Below are 14,899 nucleotides of genomic sequence, written 5' to 3'. Positions count from 1 at the left end.
AAATATCTGTTTGAAGGCTTTGGAATGTAGGCAAAAGCAGATAGACAATGGAGCAAAATTAACCTCACAAGCAAGAACCACACTGGATAAGATTCGTATTTAATTAACTCTTCTCCTAGGAGCATCCTCCAGATTACCTAAGGCAGGGTGACTAAAGCGCTAAGCAAAAAGCCTATGGGTCAGTCTCCAAAATGATAGAGGGGAGCATCACTACATGTCCCACCAACATTAAAAGTATAATAAAGGAATATTATGAACCACTTTAGCTGATGGATTCAAACCAGGGGCAAATCCCTCCAAAAGCACAAATTAAGAAAACAAACTCAAGAAGGAAATGGAAAAATCTTAATAACTTTATGTGTCTTTTAAATACATATTATTTAAAACTTCCCCAAAGTAAAACTTTCAAGCCAAGATGGCTTCACTGATAAATTCTATGAAGCACTTAAAGAAATAATACCAATTTTACATAAACTTTTTCAGAAAATAGAGATGTGACCACATCCCAATCCATTTTGTGAGACCAGCGTTATTACCCTAATTTTTAAAACCAAAGATATTACAAGAAATCTGCAAACCAGTATCTCTTATAGACATAAATGTCCATTTAAAATATTATCAAATGGGGAGTTCCCACCGTGGCTTAGCAGAAACAAATCTGACCAGCATCCATGAAGACGCAGTTTCAATCCCTGGCCTTGCTCAGAGGGTTGGGGATCCAGCATTGCTGTGAGCTGTGCTGTAGGTCAGAGACTCGGCTTGGATCCCAAGTAGATGTGGCTGTGGCGTAAGCCAGTGGCTACAGCTCCAACTGGGCCCTGGGAACCTCCATATGACTTGGATGCAGCCATAAAAAGACAAAAAAAGAAATTATCCACTGGGATCAACACAACATAGAAAAGTTTATAAGTGTGTAGTTTATCCCCAGAAATGCATTAATTCAGCATTTAAAAATAAATAAATAAATAGGAATTCCCATTGTGGCTCACTGGGTCAAGAACCTGACACAGTGTCCATGAGGATGCAGTTCAATCCCTGGCCTCTCTCAGTGGGTTAAGGATCCAGCGTTGCTGAAAGCTGCAGCCTAGGTTGCAGATACACTGTTGCTGTGTCTGTGACATAGGCTGGCAGCTGCAGCTCTGATTCAACCCCTAGCTGCAAGGTGTGACCCCCCCCCCAAAAAAAATGTAATTCACCATATCAAAAAAAGGGAAAAAAAGTCACTAAAAATGGGGGGAAAAACATAATCATCTCAATGGTTGCAGAAAAAGTATTTGACAAAAAAAAAATTCTCAGTGAACACAAAATAGAAGGGAACTTCCTCAAACTGATGAAAGTCATTCCAAAAAATACAGCTAACATCACACTTAATGGTAAAAGACCAAATGCTGTCACTCTTTAGATAAGGACAAGAGAAGGATATCATCCTTTGCTGAGTCTATTAAATATTGTACTAGAAGTCCTAGTAATACAACATGACAAGAAAAAGAAACAAAGGGCAAATATATTGAAAAGAAGTAAAATGTTTTTATTTGAAGGTAACACTATTAGCTACATGAAGAGGCCTAAGGAATCTGCAAAAACATCTCCTAAAACCAATAAGTGAATTTAGCAAGATAACGGGATCCAAAAATCAACTGTCTTTTTATGATACACAGAAAAAAGATCGAGCTGTATCTTTTTATTCTCTTAATGGTGTCATCTGACAGACAGAAATTCTGAATTTTAACACAGTTCAATTCATCAATCTTTGTATTGTGGTTAATGCTTTTGATTTTATATTTAAGACAGTTTTTGTGGAGTTCCCATCATGGCTCAGGGGAAATGAATCTTACTAATATCCATGAGGACGTGTGGAGTGGTCAATCCCTGGCCTCACTCAGTGAGTTAAAGATCGGTGTTGCTGTGAGCTGTGATGTAGATCACAGATGTAGCTCAGATCTGGTGTTGCTCTGGTGTAGGCTGGTAGCTGCAGCTCTGATTTGACCCCTAACCTGGGAACCTCCATAAGCCAGGGGTGCGGCCCTTAAAAAAAAAAAAAAAAAAAAAGATAGCTTTTTCAAAACTGTATTTTTTATCTTTCCTGCTTAGGTCTACAATCTACCTGGGCTTATTGTTTATATGTGGTGTAAGGTAGGGGAAAAGTTTCATCTTTACCATATAAATATACAGTTGTATAATTGACCCAGTATCATTTATTAAAAATACTGTCTTAACACAACTCTGTAGTCCCACCTCTGTCATGAATAAAACATATATACATAGGAAAAAATTCAAGCCAAATTAAATTTTAAAAACAATTCTATTTACCAGAACATCTAAAAACCTTTAAATACTTCCAGATGAATTTAACAAAATCTTGCAAGACCTGCACACTGAACACTATTTAAAAATGTGATAGAGGAATTCCCATCGTGGCGCAGTGGAAACGAATCCGACTAGGAACCATGAGGCTGCAGGTTCAATCCCTGGCCTCGTTCAGTGGGTTAAGGATCCAGCGTTGCCCTGAGCTGTGGTGTAGGTCACAGACGCAGCTTGGATCCCAAGTTGCTCTGGCTGTGGTATAGGCCGGTAGCAACAGCTCTCATTGGACCCCTAGTCTGGGAACCTCCATACGCTGCAGGTGCAGGCCTCAAAAGACAAAAGACAAAAATAAATAAATAAATAAATGATAGAAATTTAAGAAGATCTAAAGAAATGAAGAGATTATCATGATCCTGAATTGGAAGGCTCAATATTAAGATGTCAGTTCCTCCCAATTTGATCTATAGATACAACACTTGTCCCTGTCAAAATTCCAGCAGGTATTTTTCTAGAAAGGAATGAGGTGATTATAAGATTTGGGTGGAAACGGAAAGGACCTAGAAAAAGCAAAAATAATCTTAAAAAAGAAAAACAAAGTTGGATAACTTGCACCAAATAATTTCAAGACTTAACTTATTAGGCTACAAGCCAGTGTGGTCTTGTCATAAGAATAAATAAATCAGTGAAAAAGCAGAATCCAAAAATAGACCAGATCCATGCAGTTGCTTAATTATTTACAAAGGTGCCAGTGCAAATCAAGGGGGAAAGCATAGTTTAATTCAACAAATGCTGCCAGAGCCACCATATGTCTAAAAGCAAAAAATAAACCTTGAACCTCGTGTGATACACAGATATAAAGTTAAAATGGATTTTAGACCAGAATCTATAAAGCTTCTAGAAAAAAAAATTGGAGAATATCTTCATGACTTTGTGATAAGAAAAATTTTTAAATTGGAAAAAAAAAGCCAACACTAACCATAAGGGGAAAAAATGGTAAGTTGGATTTTATCCAAATATTTTAAAATACAGAGTTCCTTTGTGGGTCATTGGGTTAAGGATTTAAGTTAGGGTTAAGCAGTTGTCACTGCTGTGGTTCAGGTTGCTGCTGTGATGTGGGTTCAGTCTCTGGCCCAGGAACTTCTACATGCCACAAGTGTGGCCAAAAAAAAAAAAAAAAATTAAATATCACTTCAAAATTATATTACGATCACCGAGACAATGGATTAAGTTACTCTTCTCTGGGCCAGAAGTCAGGTTCGGACTTGGGGCAGAATGAAGGAAAAGGTGATGATTAAGATGGCTAAAATGCAAGGGAATGTGATGGAGTTCACCAGCTGCACCCTGTCTGCTACTTAAATGGGAGAGAACTTTGGTTAGAGGGCTTTTTGCTATTTTCAGAAGTTGTCAATCACTACATCTGTGACAAGTGAAGGGTCCCCTTTGTAAGGAAGCAGGTGGGCAGATTTCTTCCACTGGGCAGAGAAGTAAAACTTTAGGATTCTTGGGCCCTGGCTTTTGATTCCTTACCCTTGGGGCAGTTTGCCTGTTCCAGCACCCTCATCAGTGCAAAGCAGAGCAAGGGGAGGGGATAAAACTGAGCTCCAGAGATGGGATTAAAATGGGAATAGAAGGACTGGAGCTCATCTACTCCCCTAAAAACAACAAAATTCACAACTAAAGCCTGAGCAATCTTCACCCAAATGGACCAGAAACCTTAAAAAAGATATCCTACTCCAGAAGACAAAGAGGAGGACACATCAAGAGGTAGGAGGGGCGATTTCAAGATATAAACAACCCCATACCTCCCAGGTGGGAAGCCCCACAGACTGGAAACTAACTGGTTCACAGAGACTCACCTACAGGAGGGAGAGTTCTGAGCCCCACAACAAACTCGCACCTGTGCACATCTGGCACTGGGAGAAAGAGCCCCTGGAGCATCTGGCATTGAAGGCCAGTGGAGCTTGTGCACAGGAGCTCCACGGGACTGGGGGAAATGGAGACCCCATTCTTCAAAGGCACACACAGACTTTCATGTGCACTGGGTCCCAGGGCAAAGCAAAGTCTCCATAGGAATCTGGGTCAAACCTGACTCCAGTTATTAGAGGACCTCCTGGGAAAACAAGGGTGAATGTGGCTTGTTGTGAGCAAATGCACTGGAAGCAAAGCTCTCGGGAATATTCACCAGCCTGCCCTTCTCTGGAGGTGGCCATTTTGGGAAAGTGTGGCCCCACACATCAGTCAGCACTGAGAAGTCCCAGGGCAAACAACAATCCAGGTGGGACCACAGCCCCACCCCTCACTAAACAGGCTACCTAAAGACCCCTCCGTCTACAGCTGCCCCTAATCCCATCCAGAGACTAAGCCCCACCCACCAGAGGGATTAGAATCAGCTCCACCTACCAGTGGGAAGGCATCAGTCCCTCCCATCAGGAAGCCTACAGCAAGCCCCCATACTGACTTCAGCCACAAGAGAGGCAGACACCAGAAGTAAGAGAGGCTACAACTCTATTATCTGTAAAAACGTCACCACACCAAAAACCTATCAAAATGAAAAGACAGAGAACTATAACTCAGATTAGGGAGAAAGGAAAAACCCCAGAAAATCAGATAAGTGATCAGGAGATTCTCAACCTCCAGGAAAAAGACTTTAGACTGTTGATGCTCAAGATGATGCAAGACATTGGAAATAAACTGGAGGCAAAGATGGATAACTTACAGGAAACACTGACCAAAGAGATACAAGATATAAAACTTAAGAAGAGATGCAAAATACAATAACTGAAATAAATTCACTAGAAGCAGCTACCAGCAGAATACAGGAGGCAGAAGAATGAATAATCGAGGTGGAAGAGTGGAAATTACGGATGCAGAACAGAAAAGAGGAAAAAGATTGAAAACAAATGAAGAGAGTCTCAGAGAACTCTGGGACAACGTTAAACGCCACCAACATCCATATTACATGGGTGCCAGAAGGATAAGAGAGAGAGAAGGGGACAGAAAAAATATTCCAATAAATAATAGCCAAAAACTTCCCTAACATGGGAAAGGAACCACTCACTCAAATCCAGGAAGCACAAGTACCATATAAAATAAACCCAAGTAGGAACACCACAAAACACATATAAATCAAACTGACCAAAGTTAAAGACAAAGAGAAAATCTTGAAAGCAGCTAGGGAAAAGAAACAAATAACATACAAGGGAACCCCAATAAGGTTATTGGCAGATTTTTCAGCAGAAACTTTGTAGGCCAGAAGGGACTGGCATGATATACTTAATGTGATGAAAGGAAAAAACCTCCAACCAAGACTACTTTACCCAGCAAGGCTCTCATTCAGATTTGAAGGAGAAATCAAAACTTTCACAGACAAGCAAAAGCTGAAAGAATTCAGCAACACTAAACCAGCCTTACAACAAATACTAATGGAACTCCTCTAGGCAGAAAAGAAAAGACAGCAACAGGAAGCAAAAATGCCACACATGACAAGGCTCACCAGTAAAGGTACCTATACAGTAAAGATACGAAATCACCCATGCACAATATACCACCAAAATCAGAAATCATGAGAAGAGGTGGGTACAAATGCAGGACACTGGAGATGAACTTGCAATTAAGAGAACAACAACTTAAAGCAATCTCATATACACATAGACTCTTATATCAAAACTTCAGAATAACTGCAAACCAAAAATCTACAATTGATACACAAACAAAGAAAAATCAAAATTATATTAAGAAAATGAAAGTACAAAGTACAGATGAAGGGGAAATATTTGCAATACCTATAACTTGTAATAAGCAGACAATCAACCTAATAAAAGGTAAGCAAAAGATTTGAACAAACACAATATAAAAGAAGATATGCAAATAGCCAATGATCCTCAACATCATTAGTCATCAGGGAAAATGAAAATTAAAACTACAGTTTTCATTAATACCTACCAGGAGAATGGCTAAAATTAAGAAGACTTATAATAACCAAGTATTGCCCCAAATGTGTAATCACTGGGACTTTCATACATTACTGATGGGAGTGTCGCATATTACAACCACTTTGGAAAACTATTTAGCTGGTTTCTTGTAACGTTAAATATATACTTACCATATGATTCAGAAATTCTACTCCAAATATTTATCTAAGAGGAATGAAGCCATATATCCACAAACGACTTGCATCATTAAGTGTTCATGATAGTTGGATTCATAGTAGCACAAACTAGAAACAATCTGAAAGTTCATTAACAAATAAAAAGATAAACAAACTGCTGTATATTTACGTAGTGGAATGCTAGCCAGGATTTTAAAAGAACTACTGATAAACACAAGAGCATGGGTAATCTTCTCGGGCATTACACTGAGCAAAGGAAGCAAGAAAGAAAAGAGTACATATAATATGATGCCATTCGTAAGAAGTTTGGGAAAATGGGCAGGGCATCTGAATGGGTTATTCTTTTTCCTCTTTTGACCGCACTCGTAGCATAGGGAAGTTCCTGGGCCAGGGACTGAATTTGAGCCACAGCTGCAACCTACACTACAGCTGCGGCAATGCCAGATCCTTAACCCAATGTGCCACGGCAGGAACTCTGAATGGATATTTTTTCAAAGAAGGCTTACAGGTGGCCAACAGGTACTTGAAAAGATGCTCTACATCATAGTCATCAGGGAAATGCATATCAAAACCACAGTGAGATATCATCTCACCCCTTTCAGAATGGCTATTTATCAAAAAGACAGGAAACAACGGGCCATCAAGGATGTGGAGAAACAGAAACCCTCTGTCTGGCTACAGGATAAGGATGGTTGAATTCAGACCAATAAGAACAACGCTACCCAACACAATCATGTAGGATCATCCAGAAAGACCCATGAGCCAGGGTACTCAATAAACCTGTGGGAACAGGGCCTGGTGGTCACTGAGCTTTTCCAGGGCTTACGGAATTATGTGAGACTCGGAGGAAATAATATATCCTCCAAAATACTAAAATAAGAGAGTTCCCATTGTGGCTCAGTGGGTTACAAACCCAACTAGTATCCATTAGGTTGCGGGTTCAGTCCCTGGCCTCATTCAGTGGGTTAAGGATCTGGCGTTGCAGCAACTTTTGGTGTAGGTCACAGAGGAGGCTCGGATCCTGCGTTGCTGTGGCTGTGGTATAGGCCAGCAGCTGCAGCTCTGATATGAATGACCCCTAGCCTGGGAACTTCCATATGCCTCAGGTGCAGCCCTAAAAAGCAAAACAAAAACAAAGCTAAAATAAGATGCTAAAATTGAAATTGTTAATGTTTAATTAAAAGGTAATATGTTAACTAATCAACTAAAGTCAACTAAAACCCACCTCAACATAGATGTAGACTATACTACAGCTATTTAAGCTACATTTAGCTTAAATTTACATCATGTGTGAGTTAGTTCAAATTTACATAAGTAAACTATGCTAGATGTGCCTTTTAATATGTTTAGTAGGATGTAAGACGAAGCATCCAAAAAGGATTTGCCTTAAGAGCAACGGAGGCCAGGAAAATGTTGCCTTGATTACATGTCAATTGTAACTTTTCTGTTAAATCTAATAAAGCTCCCCCCTGCCCTTCTTCTTGTGCACAAGGATTCAATTGCTTCTTTCATTTGTGGACCATAAGGGAAATGAATGTACATGGTCCTGGGAACCAGGAGCTCAATGAAGGGAGATTCCTAAATGACCCACAGACAAGAACTAGGCATCTGGCACTTGTTAGAGCCTTTTCCTTCATGAGACATGCTCCCTCCCCCATGCCTGGAGCACATTTGGAATCACTCTGTTTCTTCTTACTCTGCTGCCTTGCGTGCCATCCCAAGATTTGTGAAGGCGACCGACAGTGTCTTGAGTCGCTTTACCTGGGATCTTGCCACCAAGCTACTTCCCTCAAGCCAGCATCCCCGTTCCTGGAAAATTCCTAAAGCAGAAGTCATTTGAACATGTGCTAGCTGCATTTTTGTGAACGCTGACCTTCAGAACGGAAAGGACATGAGCTTAGGCGTCACCCAGACGTATGCCACGTTCATCACAGGAGAAGCTACTTAGGTCTTGGTCATCAGTTAGCACAGGTTGGCCACAGCACTTGGCTCTAGGTTCTGGTCCCCGATCTGCTGTTTACAGGCATTATGACCTCATGGAAATCTTTCCTTTCTGAGACTCAGTTATCTCCTCTGGAGAGGCAAGGAAGAACCCCAGTTTCACAGAGCTGCTTTCATGCTAATTAATAAGATATTGTGCATGGACAGGATTAGCACAATGCCAGCCATGGGGGTAGGGAGCTGTAGGGACTGGGGAGTGACGACCTAATGGGTATGAGGTTTCCTTTTGGAGTGATGAAAATGCTCTGGAACTAGATATTGCACAACATTGTGAAAGTATTAAATGCTACTCAATACTACACTTTTCAAATAGTTAAAGTGATCAATTTTACATTACATGTATTTTTCCATAGTTTAAAAAAGACACTGCCAGACTGCCCCCCCTCCCCACTTCTCCACCACAGAGGAGGAGATTGAAACCAAGATCCGTCCTGAATCCCTCCTCTGGAGGCAAGAACTGAGCCCCAAGACCAGGGCTTGAGTATCCCTGTGGTGGGGGGAGGGGGAGCTGGAGCTTCACTGAATGTGGCCAGAAGGGAGGGAGGGCAGGAAGTCAGCAGCAGATGGCAGATAAGTGGGCATAGCTCTTCAGACCTCAGGGAAGAAGTTTTCAGCGAACAGCATCATGGTGTGCAGAGTGCAAGTCATAGATCAGAAAGGAGATAGCAAGCCTGGAAAAAGTGAGTCACGGGGAGAGGAAAGGAAACCCCCCTCATCTAAAGAGGAAATGAATGACCAAGAGAAAGCCTGATAGGGTACAGTAGTCTCCAGGCAAGGCTTATTAACAGAATCATCTGGAAGTATATTAGCATCACCAGTGCCCACTACAGCACCCTCCACTCCACCATCAGCACTGTGATTGTGGTTCTGGAGGTCCTGAGCCTTGGAGCACCTGGTAGAAATTGACCACACATTCGAAAGGCATAGCTGCCTCCCACCACCTCGTCATTGTCTGACTCTGGACAAGTAACCTTTTTATACATCTTAAGTTTCCTTCGTTATGAAACAGGGAAACCTACTCATAGGGCTGTTGATAAGAGCTAGTGAAATAGGTAAAGTGTGTGACTCAGAGCCGACTCTTAATAAATATTGATTCCCTTTCCCCTTCTCTCATGGGGCAGGTCACACACGTGAATCCATTTTCTCTTTCCATCAGGTCACAAGGCAAGAGAAGGAACAGCAGGGGATTTGAATAGAGAACAGCAACAATTTCCCATGATAAATGTATATATCAAAGATGACATTTTAAAGAGAGCCCTTGTGATAAGGGTTAAAAATCTGCCATAGAGGGCCTGGTGGTCTAATGATTAGGATTTGGTGCTTTCACCCGTGCACCCTGGGTTCAGTCCCTAGCCTGGGAATTGAGATCCCACATCAAGTCACTGCACACCCCACAACAAAAACAAAAACAAAAAACCTGCCACAGAGACAGCTTTACTCACAATAGTGAAAGATTTTTTTTTGCCTTTTTTTTTTTTTAGGGCTGCACCCAAGGCATATGGAAGTTCCCAGCCTAGGGGTCAAATCAGAGCTGCAGCTGAGGCCTACACCACAGCCACAGCAACACCAGATCTGAGCCACACCTGTGACCCACACCACAGCTCACGGCAACGCCAGATCCTTAACATACTGAGTGAGGCCAGGGATCGAACCTGTGTCCTCATGGATGCTAGTCGGGTTAGTTACCACTGAGCCTGAGCCATGATGAGAACTCCCCACAATAGTGAGAGCAAGCAAGCAAGCAAGAAAAGAGGGAGGGAGGAAGGAAGGAATAAACAAAGGAAGGAAGAGAAGGAAAAATAGAAAGAAATAAGGAAAGAAAGAAAAAGAAACTCAGGAGTTCCCTTGTAGCTCAGTGGGTTAAGGATCAGAGTTGCAGCCCCTATTTTTATAAGAAAATCATCATTAAGTGGGAAAATGAGTTCGTAGGCATGTCTAACATTGTTTACCCTTTTTTTACTCAAATATTATTAGAAGAGTAGATTATGTGTACTCTAAAGCCTTGCATCTCTGTTCTGTACTTCTGTAATTTCACTTAAGTTCTTTGCTTGCAATTATATTGAGCTGCTGCCAGGTCAGCAGTGGTGCCACTGTAATGTTCTTTGCAGCATTCTAGGGCTGGGGCCCTCGGGGGCAAAACAAAACTAAAAACTCAGATCCCCCAAAGTGGACTGTCCCCGTTCCTTGGCCCCCGTGAATACTCTTCCTGTGTATGTAGAGTTTCCCATGTGATGGGTCCTGCCTCCCCAAGGTGCAAACCAGAAATCTCACTCTCCCACCCTCTCTTGCAGCTGGAGTGCAGGCATGTGAGCTAGGCTCCACCAATCAGATGTGAAATAAAAGTGACTTTAATCTTAAGTAGAGAAAGGGGGGCAAGCAGGCACTCCATAGAGTGAATCCATTTCCTGGCAAGGGTGGCTATAGAAGGCAGCCAGCTTCCAGGGGCAGCTTGGGTGGGGTTTTGGCAGCAGAGGTGCAATCTGAGATGCCTGCGCCCAGTGGCAACAGCAAAAGCATTTTCACTGGAGCAGTAGCCACTGTTCCTGGGCATGAAGCTTCCAAGCCTGATTCTCTGGTCCTGCCTAGATTTCCTCGAGCTATGCAATGTCCTTTAATAAATTCCTTCCTGCTTAAATGAGATAGATGAACCTAATTGTTCTGTTTCTCTGGAGAACCTTGACCTAAATGGGTGAGCCATTTAGCGCTCTTAGCACAATAGGAAATATGTATATATGTGTACGTATGTATGTATGTGGGGAGACAGACACAGAAACAGAGATGACTTTATTTTTAGGTATTGGCTTCCATAATTTTCAGGGTTGGAAAGTCTAAATCCATGGAGAAGAGAGTTTGATTATGGCTCAGTGGGTTAAGAACCCTGTGAAGACACGGGTTCAATCCCTGGCCTCTCTCAGTGGGTTAAAGATCAGGCATTGCTGAAAGCTGTGGCATGGGTCTCAGATACGGCTCAGACCCAGTTTGCTGTGGCTGTGGCGCAAGCCGGCAGCCACAGCTCTGATTTGACCCCTAGCCTGAGAACTTCTGTATGCCCCAGATGCAGTCATGAAAAATAAAATAAAATCCATAGGGCAGGCCAGCAGGCTGGAAACTCAGGTAGGCATTGATACTATAGTCCTGAAGCAGAATTTAGGAGTTTGGGATTAACAGATACACACTACTGCATATAAAGTAGATAAACAACAACAGATATGCCTACTGTATGGCACAGGGAATTATATTCCATATCTTGTAACAGTCTATAATGGAAAAGACTCTGGAAAAAATATATATATGTAACTGAATCGCTTTGCTGTACACTTGAAACTAATACAACATTGTCAATCAACTCTACCTCAATAAAATTTTTTTTTGTCCTTTTAGGGCCACACCCGCGGCATATGGAGGTTCCTAGGCTAGGGGTCAAATCAGAGCTATAGCCGTTGGCCTACGCCATAGCCACAGCAATACCAGATCGGAGCCGTGTCTTTGACCTACACCACAGATCACAGCAATACTGGGATCAAACCTGCATCCTCATGGATACTAGTCAGATTTGTTTTGCCCTGAGCCACGACGGGAACGCCAAAAAAAAATTTTTTTTTTTTTTTTTTGCTATTTCTTTGGGCCGCTCCCGCGGCATATGGAGGCTCCCAGGCTAGGGGTCTAATCGGAGCTGTAGCCACAGGCCTATGCCAGAGCCACAGCAACGCGGGATCCGAGCCGCATCTGCAACCTACACCACAGCTCATGGCAACGCCGGATCGTTAACCCACTGAGCAAGGGCAGGGACCAAACCCGCAACCTCATGGTTCCTAGTCGGATTCGTTCACCACTGCGCCACGACGGGAACTCCCAAAAAAAATTTTTTTAAGAATTTCTTCTTCCCTCAGAAACCTATTTTTGTTTTTAAGGCCTTTCAACCATTAGATGAAGCCCTCCCATGTTACCACGGGTTGTCTCCTTTACTTAAGGTCAACACCTGCTGCAATGTTAACTATGTCTGCAAAATACCTTCACATCCACACCCAGATTAGTGTTTGATTAAATAACTGTAGCCCAGCCAGTCAAGTTCACACATAAAATGACCCATCACACCCATCAGATAGGAATTCCAGGAATGAGCATTCATATTATGTGCAATAAAATCCTTCACCTGAAGGCCCTTCTTGGCACATGTGGCATCATTTCCACTTGAAAAACTCTCAGACACAGTTGTCCATACAAAACAAAGTCCACCTAATCTAGGCACCGGCATTCATGAGAGGACTATCTCTAAACCAGCTATACTTCAATAAAACTTTTTAAAAAGGAAAAAAAAATAGAAGACTATCTCTAGAATCCACCCCAGCCTCCCACCCCCACAGCCCTCCACCTGGCCCCCGCTGCCATCACTCCCATCTGGACCACATCAAGTTCTGCCTCCTTCCAGTCCTTCTTACTATATTCTGTCACCCTACCTGAGAATACTCTTTCTAAATCACTAGACATATTGTGTCTCTGCTGATTAAAATACCTACCACAGCCATCCTACTGCAGCTGTCATCTCAAGTCAGCTGTTTTTAACATTCGGTTGCAAGCAACAGACCCCAAATTTTGACCGATTTAAGTGACAGAGGAATTCATGAAGCAGCCCCCAGGATGGAAGAAGTTAGTGTTAAGAAGGATGAGAGGGAGTCCCCCTGGTGGTCCAGCAGGCTAAGGATCCAGCATTGTCACCGCTGTGGCACAAGTTCACCCACGGCCAGGGACCTTCCACATGGCCCGGGTGTGGCCCAAAAAAAGAAAAAACAAGAAGGGGGAGGGGTGGGGAAAACGGGGGGAGGAGAAAAAGAACAAGAACAAAAACAAGAAGGAGGTTGGGAATCCAGGTTTCCCTGGATTTTGGAACCAGGAACTAATGGACAATGTTGTCAGAGACCAGCTGTGAGGACTAATCAGTCATCTCAGCGGCCAATTGATAAGGCGAGGATGTTTAACTGACCAGGATTGATTCACAAGCCCGCTCCTCGGCCAGGAGAGAGCCCCTGAGGGAACCACCAAGACTGAAATTAACGAGAGAGGGAAAGATTCTTAGGCGAAGTCAGAGTCTCAGGCAGAAGAGAGTAAATAGATATCGGGTCCGCAAGGACAAGACACAGCCACGCCACACGCACTTCCAGCCACGCCACTCGCACTTCCAGCCCCCAGAGGATCCTTCCGCATCAGAGCAGCTGGGGGAGCAGGAAAGGCCTGCATTCTCAGCATTCAACAGGGCCAGGATTGCATGATGGAAGTAATCCCCACCCAGCTAAGAAGAAACCAGGGTTTTCTGGGCCCTGAGACAGTAGACACACACAGGGACGCTCAGTCTGAACACCAATTCCCCCCACTGTTTCTGGGCCATCGTTCTTCGCGAGAAACTCTCAGCCCCAAGTGGGAGCAGGAAGGACTTTGCCCAGTCTCTTACCTTACACCTCTGACCTCTCCTCTCTCTTCGCGGGCAGTGGGGGTCTGTGTGGCTGGGCACAGGGCCTCAGGGCTCCGGAATCAAGCACAAGAGGGCAGAGCAGCGTGAGTTAGAAGGGAGATCACACTCACCTGGCGTTCTGCCTTCCTTTGTTTTCTTTATTGTCTGCTCCACCCCCACTGGAATGCGAGCTTCTTATGGGCAGAGGCCCATCTGTCTTTTAAGAGTTTGAACTTTTTTTTTTTTTAGGGTCACTCCTGTGGCATATGGAGGTTCCCAGGCTAGGGGTCTAATTGGAGCTACAGCTGCAAGCCTACACCACAGCCACAGCAACACAGGATCCGAGCCACGTGTGTGTCCTATACCACAGCTCACGCCAACGCCAGATCCTTAGCCCACTGAGCGAGGCCGGGGATCGAACCCACAACCTCATGGTTCCTACTCGGATTCGTTTCCGCTGCACCACAACGGAGAACTCCAGGAGTTTGAACTTTCTTGATTGAGGACACTTTTTATTGAAGTATAGTTGATTTACAACCGTAAATCAATTACAATTAGTTTCATGTGTACAACAGAGTGATTCAATACTTTTATAGATGATACCCCAAAGTTATCATAAAATGTTGGCTATATTCCCTGTGCTCTACCCTGTATAAAATAAGCTACTAGGATATGCTGCATAGTCTTATCTGTCTTGATCACTCACTGCTGTAGCCCCAAACCAGTGACTGTAGGCCATTAGGAATATAAATATTTGTGACTGAACAGATAGCATGCTGGTAAGGTGGAGGATACACCCCACCTCTGCCTTTGACCCTGAGCCAGACAGGCAAGATCAGACCTGGAAGTGAGTCAAATCAGGAAGAAAAAGGAAGCCAGACAGGGAAAAGAGCCTGCTCTAGACTCAATCAGAGTGCCAGGCATCTGTAGTGACTCAACCACCCTGAGTCTGGGTTTCTTCGGTTTTGAAACGGGGATGATCCCACCCACTGCACACGGAAAAGAAATGAGAATTAAATGTATAGGATGGGCACACAGTC

At 43.2% G+C, this 14,899-nt stretch overlaps 1 protein-coding gene across 1 annotated transcript in view; it reads right to left on the bottom strand.

Moving 5' to 3' along the window:
• The window catches only part of LOC100517451 (olfactory receptor 1J4-like), a 188,903-nt gene extending 174,962 nt beyond the window's left edge, over nucleotides 1–13,941 (bottom strand). Inside the window, exon 1 of the mRNA XM_021075781.2 lies at nucleotides 13,860–13,941. The gene's annotated coding sequence lies outside the window, so the exon portion shown is untranslated. The remainder of the gene's footprint in view (nucleotides 1–13,859) is intronic.
• Between the last annotated feature and the right edge of the window lie 958 nt (nucleotides 13,942–14,899).

The sequence above is a fragment of the Sus scrofa genome, chromosome 1 (assembly GCF_054392235.1).
Source record: "Sus scrofa isolate SSC_HxYL_T2T_F1_AM1 chromosome 1, Sscrofa_HxYL_maternal_Yorkshire_Landrace_v2.0, whole genome shotgun sequence".
Lineage (NCBI taxonomy): Eukaryota > Metazoa > Chordata > Mammalia > Artiodactyla > Suidae > Sus > Sus scrofa.
The sequence above is the reverse complement of the archived record's forward strand: the minus strand, read 5'-3'. Positions and strand labels throughout refer to the sequence as shown.